Source organism: Mesocricetus auratus, unplaced genomic scaffold, assembly GCF_017639785.1.
Source record: "Mesocricetus auratus isolate SY011 unplaced genomic scaffold, BCM_Maur_2.0 Super-Scaffold_100007, whole genome shotgun sequence".
Classification (NCBI taxonomy): Eukaryota; Metazoa; Chordata; class Mammalia; order Rodentia; family Cricetidae; genus Mesocricetus; species Mesocricetus auratus.
This window is the reverse complement of record NW_024429191.1, coordinates 24,210,964-24,219,455: the sequence shown is the minus strand read 5'-3', so window position 1 is coordinate 24,219,455 and position 8,492 is coordinate 24,210,964. Positions and strand designations below refer to the sequence as shown.

Sequence of the window (8,492 nt, the reverse complement as noted above, 5' to 3'; positions counted from 1 at the left end):
TCACTGGATTCCAGGAGTTCAGTTTAGTGTTTAGCTATGGATGTCTGCCTCTGCTTCCATCAGTCATGGATGGAGGTTCTTTTCCCCAGACTCTCTGGCCATGGAATTGTATGCTGGCACTCCCCTGATTCATGTCTAAAATCCATATATGAATGAATACATACCATGTTTCTCTTTTTGTGACTGGTTACCTCACTCAGGATGGTTTCTTATAGTGCCATCCATTTGCCTGCAAATTTCAAGATTCCATTGGTTTTTTTTCCCCCGCTGAGTAGTACTCCATTGGGCAAATGTACCACATTTTCTCTAGCCACTCTTCAGTTGAGGGGCATCTAGGTTGTTTCCAGGTTCTGGCTATTACAAATAATGATGTTATGAATATAGTGGAACAGATGTCCTTGTGACTTTGAACTTCTGATTCTCTGGAACCATAATGCCTTTCAGTACAGCCAAGCTTGTCGAGCTGCAATCTAGACCAGCAGGCTTGTGCTTGGAGGTCACTGTGCATTGGACTCCCCTAAGCAGCTTGTTAACTGTTTCAGATCACTGTCTCAGTAAGGGAAGGGGTCAGGTGATTATGTTTGTGAGCTCCGCTGGGAATACCCCTTACATCACAGTCTGTGAACTTGAGTGATTGTGTGGAAGTCAGGAACCATGCTCATCTCACAGCCAGAAAGAAAGGCACTAAGAATAGCTAAGCAGTTATAGCTAAGTCGGTTACTGTCAAAACCAGAACTCAAAGCCAAGGTCTTTGGAACCATGATCTGAACTTTGCTTTCTCCCAAGGATGCTCCTTAGGGCTGGCTGTGAAACCAGAATGAAGTCCTGGAAGACCATATCCTTTGGAGGTGGGAAAACTGACATGACCAACCCTGGGGCAAGAAAATAAGCCCAGCAAGAAAAATTGACATCTGTGATCTCTCCAGAGTCTTCATGCTCTAAGGGGCAGAGCTGGGAGTTGAGATTTGGACCATTTCCCTCAGACTCTCAGAATAAGCATCAGCAAGCCAATCACTAGTTGCTAGAGGAGGCATCTTGAATCCTTGTTGCTTGGCATACAATAGACCCTTAAGTGGTGGGTTTTTTTTTTTTAAATGAGCAGGCAGGAAGCTGGCTGACTGGGTGTGTCAGCCAGTGAGGGAGTGAAAGAGTTCCTACAGGTGCTTTAGGTTACTCTATTTTTCATGTGGAGGCTTGACCACTAGAGAGCGATGTCCGACAAGAGAAATACACTGCTCCACCATTTCTAGGACTGCAGACTATAAATCTTCTGTAGCCATGTATTTAAAGCCAAAAAGGGGAGGGGCAGTTAATTCACCGAATGATTAAAGTGAACACTGCTTTCCCCGGGGCCCACAGGCTGTTGGAAAACATTTTTAAGACACATCGGCCCTTGGAACTTTCTAAATGTAAAAGTCCACACGTTAAGGGAAGGGAAAAGGAAATCTAGGTTGGCCTGAAATTGGGATGTTTACAGATAACAGGAGGTTTTCAAAAAAGGACATTTTGTAGCTTCCCAGACATTCACAGCCTTGACGGAACTTAATGTTTCGAGAAATGGCAATATAATGAAGTTGCATGCTGAATTAATTTTCCATAAATAAAGCAGGACGTTTTCATGGCTTGCTTTTCCTGCCCCACCATGGGGGCCTGTGCTTTCAGTGACTGAGCAAGCTCCCTTCTTTCCCCATCTATCCTTTTGGGTGAGGTTTGAACCTGGACTGTCTCCTCTGATCGTGAGGCCCTGAGATTCAGTTGGATTCTTAGTTGCTGACTGGGAAAGGGAGACAAAAGATGACTTTGCACATTTGTCATGAGGTTCCCAGGGAGGGTATGCCTGAGAGTCTTAGGTACCCTCCGCAGAACCTCCCACGTATACTGGCCATTTCAATGTATTAGCCCCTTTTTTTGGAGGCCATGGTCAAGATTAGATCTATCCTGGCTGGTACACCTTCTGGTCCTTCCTCCTTCCCTTTGTTTCTCTTCTGTCTAGAGACATTGGAGAGCAGCTGTGTGAACCTGTGAGTGTTGTATCTCTTTGGTGCCATCAATAGCCCCAAGGGTTGTATTTTCCAAGCTCCTTGAACTGAAGAGTAATGAACCTCAAGTGTGGTTTCTCAAGACACAAAACTATTAGAGTCAATGGCAATGCCAATTAGAGTAACTGCACACATACGGTGAGCTGGCATGGTGCTAAAGGGTTTGTATGCATTTTATTCTTACCACTAACCCTATGAGGTGTTTTATAATATCACTTTTCAGGTGGGGACAGTGAAGGTCAGAGAATTTCAACAACTCTGTCTAGGTCACACAGCTATTGAGTGGCCAACCTGAAGCCAAGACCAGCCATGACTCTAATATTTGCTGTGGATAAGAGGCTAGTCATCAAACAAATGACAATAAAGTGGTAACTCTCTCTCAGGGTGGCTTCTGTGGTGTCATATGGAAGAGCTAAAGGGCTGCTTAGGGTTCAGGAGGGAAAGATGAGGAAGGAGAAATCATGGGAGAAGTCACCTGCAGCAAATAGGGGAAACATGGTACTTCAAGGACAGAGAGAGAGAGACAGAGACAGAGACACACAGAGAGAGACAGACAGACAGACAGACACACACACACACACACACACAGAGAGAGAGAGAGAGAGAGAGAGAGAGAGAGAGAGAGAGAGAGCAAGCTAGAGCTAGCTACCTTCATGAATATGGAGAAGGGGAAACTGAAGCATAGAAAGAGGCTGCCTTGGCCAAGGGTAGTAGCTTAGAGGCAGAGTTAGGATAAGGAATGCCATCCACGGAACTTCAGAGCTTCCGTAGGGTGGTGGTCACCAAATAAAGAAAAATGCCATTAGCCCCTGGGAGGCTCTAGGCCAGCCAGTCACCCAGTCACACCCAAGGCTCAGATGGTGGAGATGTGGGGAACTGTGGCCGCAGAACAATTTCCTTTTCCCTTTTTGCCCTTTCAAGTCCTTTCCTCTCCTCTCCTCTTCTCACAGCTCCTCTTTTCTTTAGACGCAGTGCTACACCCTAGCCCAGGCTGTTCTTAGATGTGCATCAGTCATCCTGTTTCAGTCTCCTGACTGTAGACGTGAGCTACCACAGACAGCTGGAATAATTTCCAAAGTTTAAGATGTTAACAAAAGGCTACGAGGTTGCACCACACCCAAGTTTCTTTCCCCTCCTCATAGGGATCGGGTTACTCCCTTGCATTTTTTTTATATTTCATAATCTCTCTCACCAAACAATAACAAAGTGTGAGATGAGTTCGGAATTCTTCAAGTGACAAGTGATGGGTGGTAGAGGATCCTATCCCAGCTCACACTGCTCACCGCAATCTGTTCCCCCTTCCCCGATTCTGTACTTCCATGCTGCCTCTCAAGCCAGCCCCATAAGGAGGCACCCAGTCATAGGTGAGGCTCCAGAAGTCTGAAAGGCTTTCCTGGGCTGGCACCTGAAGGAGCCATCCAGGAGAACATACCTCAAGCTGTCTGATGCCTGCCACCTTTCTGCTAGCTGAGTCTTGAGGACTCCATGTCTTCTTCTCCCTACCTGCCCCACAGTAGCAATTGCTAATAGACTGTTGATGTTCCCAGCTCCATCATAGCCAAGTTCTTGGCTTCTGGCTCTTGGCCCCTGAAAACTTTGCTCCTACAGTTTTGGAATTAACAGAGTCACAGCTGGCTCTAAGCGTGTGAGTAAAATTGTCTTGACCCTGAAGAGATTTGTGGGTCTTGGAACAACATCCATAAGTAGATAAGGTGCTGAGGTTGGGTGTCTTGTAGAATGGAAGTCGTCTGTAGACAAAGACAAGGGATAAAAGGTATCAGAGAGCATTCCTTGCTTGTGGGCTTAAGAGAATCACTAAAGTAAAGATAAGAATAGGTACTGGTCTTTTTTTTTCTCTGTGGGAAAGAAGGAGAGAATATGCATTCATTCATTCACTCCTTTATTCATTTTCTGTTTGGTCAGCATATTCACATTGAGCATCTATTCTGGCAGTGGACTCCAGAGAAACAACATGGAATGAAATGAACAAAATCTTTTTCCTCATTGGGTCCCTCATTCTATTGTTATATGGGGTGTGGACAGGAACTGGCCAATGAGCAAACATATTCAACACATGTCCTAGATGATGACAAAACCAAACATGCAAGAGGGCTGGTGGAAGAAATCTGTTTGCATATGGGCTATCACCCTAGGTCTGGATGGCACTAACATCAAGTGGTTTTTTTCTATAAGTAGACAGGTCTTTATTCACAGAAATCAGGTTTGCTTTTTATAGATGAAATGCCATCAATGTCAGTACCTCACAGGGGAAGGTTAGAACCAGAGACTTGAGAGTGAGGTTCTTCAAAGCTCCACAAGACGAACCTGGGTGATCCTCCTAAAGCACAGGTGTACACATATCTTCTTTAGGTCAAGACCAGAATGGGTATATGTTGTAGTGCCTCAGTCTGCCTAGAGAGAGCAAGAACCATGCAACACGTCTTGTAGTGGTGGTCAGGCATTGCCTTGCCTCCCACAGAAATATCAGGATTTCTAGAGTTCAGTTTCTCAGTGTAGCTGTTGCTCACCATGGGATTATATGACACATGTGGCCCTGGTGCTTGAACTGAATCTGTGTTAGTCACCTACTTATGCCCCATAGATATCTCTTAAAGGCCAGTGTGTGACTGGCAGAACACAGATTTATCAGAGAATACTTTTTGCCTTGGAAACTGAGGTTCCCCTGATGAAGACTGCCTTAGTATCTCTATAAGCTACTTAGTAACTTTAAACAGTACTAAATGGGCTGGGGATGTAGCCCAGTTGGTAGGCTCCTGCTTAGAATATATGAAGCCTTGTGTCCCATCCTCAGCACCTCATAAAATTGGTGTGGTGGTAAATGCTTGTGGTCCCAACACTTAGGATGTGAAGGAGGCTCGATCAGAAGTTCAGAATTATCTTTGGCCACACCACATAGAAAGTTTCAGATCTATGGCCATACTACCTTGAACACACAGGATCTAACCTAATCTTGGAAACTAAACAGGATTGGCACTGGCCACTAATTGGATGGGAGAATCTACAAGAGCTTGGGATACAGCAGACCCTTTCTCGAAAAACAAAAGCATACCAAAACCCAACCAACCACCAGACCCCCAAAATCCCTCACCAAAACTGGAAATTATTTGTGGCTTTTTACTTACACATTGTCCTTCCATCATGTAGGAGGATTTATTGAAAACCATATAGCTTATGGTCACTGTTCAAAGCACATGTGTAGATGATAGACATGGTTTCCATTCTCTATTTTCAGACTTATCTGGGTGGGTCAACAGGGAGTTGAAATATGGAGTTGTGAGAAAGGAAATAGGTAGAGATGCTATAGTAGTTATCTTTGTTTTGCTGTGATAAAACACTATGACGGAGACAACTTATAGAAGAAATAACCTATTTTGTCTTGCAGAGTTCTTACAGTGGGGAGGCAAGGCAGAAGGGAAGCATGGGCAGCAGGAGATGGAATCTGAGAACTCATATCTTCAAATGTAAGCACACAGCTCAGAGTGAACTGAAGTGGTGTGAGCCTTTGTATCTCAAAACCTGCCTACAGTGACATGATTCCTTCAGCAAGGATGTGCCACCTAAACCCCCACAACAGTGCCACCATGTGGGGACAAAGATCTCTGGTATATGAGTCTCTGGGGTACATTTCATTCAAACCACCGTGGATGCTAGAAGACAAAGGCGAGAGGTGGCTTTCTTGAGGAAGTAGCTAACAGGATGAAGAAATTTGAGAAATATTAAATCCTTAGGGAAGTGGAGGCAGACTTGGTTCTCAGAGGGGAGTGTATTCCAGGGCTCACATCTTTAGGGTAGATGTGGGGTGTGCACAACCTGTCAGAAAAAACCTATGTATTTTCTCATGACTCCAGTACAGTGATTCTAAGCCTGTGGGCTGTGACCTCCCCTTGGAGGTCCCATATCAGATATTTACACTGTGGTTCATAACAGTAGCAAAATTACAGCTGTGAAATAGCAACAAAATAACTGTATGGTTGGGTGTCACCACAGCATAGGGAACTGTATTAAAGGTTTGCAGCATTAGGAAGGTTGACCATCACTGTTCTAAAAGCTAAAAGTTCAGGATAAAGATGTAGACATGCGTAGCTTCTTTTGAGATTTTTCTTCTTGCTTATAGGTGTCTGTATTCCATTCTTTGTCTTCACATGATCTTTCTGTATGTGGCTATGTCCCTCTTTTTTTTAAAAGGTACTGGTTATCTTGGATGAGAGCCCATCCAAGTGGCCTTACTTTGAATTAGTTGTGTCCTTTAAAGTGTCTGTCTCTAAATACAGCTATGTTTTGAGGTGCTGGGGTTGGGGCCCTGGTGTGAGAGTTGGACAGATACAACTCAACCTATAAAAGATGAGTAGTGGTGAAGTCAAGGTTTGAGAACTATACTGATGAGTGTAGTCCTCATCTGGAGTCACTGAAGAGCCTACAGAGAACATCAGGGCTTCTGGTCCCTTCCCCAGAGTTCCTAGGGCTGGTGGCAAGAGCTGCAGAGGATTTTAGAGATGGATTCAAGAGCTGTTGGGCTGCTCTCCGGGAGATCTCTAGAAGAAGGAGATGTGAGTGGTTGACGCAGAAGTTCTGATAAACCACCTGCTGGTGCAGGGCAGGATCCTAGGGATCCTGTGGGCACTCCATGGAAAACTTCATAGAGAGTCCTGATGGGATGTGGGAAGACAAGTCCATGGTGGACGTCTATGCTGAGTTTGATGGGTCTGTAGGGAATCATAGCCAGGTTGCCACCTCTTGGAAGCAATCTGTGTCTGGGACATTAATGGGAACTTATTTACTCTGGGTGATTTGGAAAACCTTGGGATGGGTGAGGAAGGGGACTAGCCACAAGGTTGTTTCTTCACTAGGGAGTTGACAGTGCTTCATACTGACACTGGAGATGTGTGTACCAAATGACTAACACCTCTGTTCTTATGGAAGCTCAGTTAATTATCTAATCGATGGTCTCCTGTCTGAGGAGTCTCTGGGGTCTGGAAATGGTAGAGAATGTTGGGTATCTTGGGTGTTTATTCCTTTCCCAAGATCTGAAGGCGTTTAATCAGTCCTTGGTGCCTGATGAGTCACTGAGTGCCCTCTTAGCTGAGTCACCTGAGGCCCCCTCCAGGGAAGGACAGTGGAGCTCTTGGAGGCAGATCCACCACCTGCTTGTTTATCTGAGAGAGAGGGAAAGGAGGTGTGATTTTCCAGGCCAGTGAGAGCCCCCAGCTTGTCACAGTGTCCTGACACAGATGTGTGTGACAACATCAATGGATGAAAAGCATTAACTGTTCTTGAAGGTGTGTGACTTGTACTTTTGGTTGTAGTTACAGATTTGTCTTTTGAAAACACCTTTCTCAGGCTGCTTTTAGAAAAAACATCAGTTGACATTTATGGAGTCCTCACTAGCTTCCAGACAGCATACAAAGCACCTTACCTGCCTTGTCTTGAATCATCTCTTCAGGCACGCACCTGGGTTACTCCAGAGACATCACAGCTCAGAGAAATAAAGCTTTGCCTGAGGCCACACAGTTACTAAGAAGTTACCAAGGTGATGCCCCACAGGCAGATGTCAATACTCCCACAATCTATCACCATGCCATGAAGCTGTCTCTATGGTTGCCATCAAATGAGTTGGCTCCCAGGGGTGGCTTCATGGCCAAACACCCGTGGGGCTCATTCTAGATCCTCTACTCACAGGCAACAAGACCAGAGGAAGTTGAATATTCACCACTCTTCCGCCTTCTGCAGGATGGGATTGCAGTGCCTTCTAGAACAGACTTTGGGGTGAGTTTGGTGAGGATGATGTGTGATGACTGTAAGGCACTTAGCTCCATTCTTAGAACATTGGGAATGTTTGCTGCAGATGGCCTATCTCCAAATAAGAGCATCAGTGTCTGCTCCCTCTTGTATTGTGTGGTGAGAACATTCCCTCCGTAAATACTCGTTTTAGACCCCCAACTCCTGAACTGGGGAGCATCTTGGCAAGTGTCTCAGCCAACACAATTTGATAGAGGTAACATGACATGCTTTCTAAGGCTAAGTATCGAAAAATCTTCTCACTCTGTGGACATGTCCCCAGGGAGTCAGGAGATGAGATGTGAGAAATCTGTTTGTTCCATAGCCATAAAGTTAGAGAGAGCTCATGAGGAGATCCCACAAAGGTTGAAATCCAAAGAGATCTAGCTATTCTTATCCTAACTCTCGTGTCTTCCTTTCCCAGGCAGCAACTGGAGAGTAAGGCTTCTGTGAGCAAATAAATGCTTTTGGGCTAAGCCTATACATCTTTGGGTTCCTCTTTTATTAGTTCCTTGAGAATTTTGTATAATGTGTTTTGATCATATTTACCCTCCTCTACTCCTCCTGGATCTACACTCCACTTCCCTACCCACCCAACTTTGTCCTCTGTTTTTTTAAACACATCAAGTGCAATTTGTGCTGTCCTTATACTCTTGG

At 45.0% G+C, this 8,492-nt stretch overlaps 1 long non-coding RNA gene across 1 annotated transcript; it reads left to right on the top strand.

Moving 5' to 3' along the window:
* Positions 1 to 690: 690 nt before the first annotated feature.
* On the top strand, positions 691 to 7,863 carry LOC121141234. Its single transcript, XR_005878091.1, has 3 exons — positions 691 to 848; positions 5,443 to 5,521; positions 7,737 to 7,863. It is a non-coding gene; the product is annotated as an uncharacterized LOC121141234 (long non-coding RNA).
* The last annotated feature ends 629 nt before the right edge of the window (positions 7,864 to 8,492 follow it).